The following is a 613-nucleotide window of genomic DNA, read 5'->3' on the forward strand; positions in this document are numbered from 1 at the left end:
TTTATACTTAAAGGCCCTATACCTGATTTTGGATAACAATTAATGAAAGAGGAAGCCACGACATCTAAATGCTAGCTGTGGTTTAAACTCATTCTTTTTTGTTTTTTGTTTTCTAACATATTTGTGGCATACCAATTCTTAAGAGGTGTTTATCTGTACATTTCACAACTCGCAGGGTCACTTTTTAGGGTCACTTTCACAGAAATGCTACAAAACTAGCCTGTAAGTTCATAAATTGGTTCCAAATCTAAATTATATGGACAGGCACATTATTTTTCCCACAAATGTCTGAGTTTACATACTAAAGGAGGACAAAGCAAATTTTGTTCCATTATGAGAACAAAAATCCGGTACAGCACCTTTAAATACACATGAAGTAGGCCAACTTTATTATAGGAATTATTTGTCTCATTGATTTAGATGGTGATTTTCAGGTTGTTCTTGCCTATATTTCAATTCCTCAAGACTTGGACCTAGGCTCCTCGTAAGGAAAAAGGCTACTCTTACTTGAGAAAATATTATGGCAACCCACCTCTGATATTTTGACAAAGACAGTTTGAATGGACAGTTGCGTGTATCCAATCACAATACAATTTGGTCTGATATTCTGCGG

Source organism: Gobius niger (assembly GCF_951799975.1).
Source record: "Gobius niger genome assembly, chromosome: 5".
In the NCBI taxonomy this organism is placed as follows: Eukaryota; Metazoa; Chordata; class Actinopteri; order Gobiiformes; family Gobiidae; genus Gobius; species Gobius niger.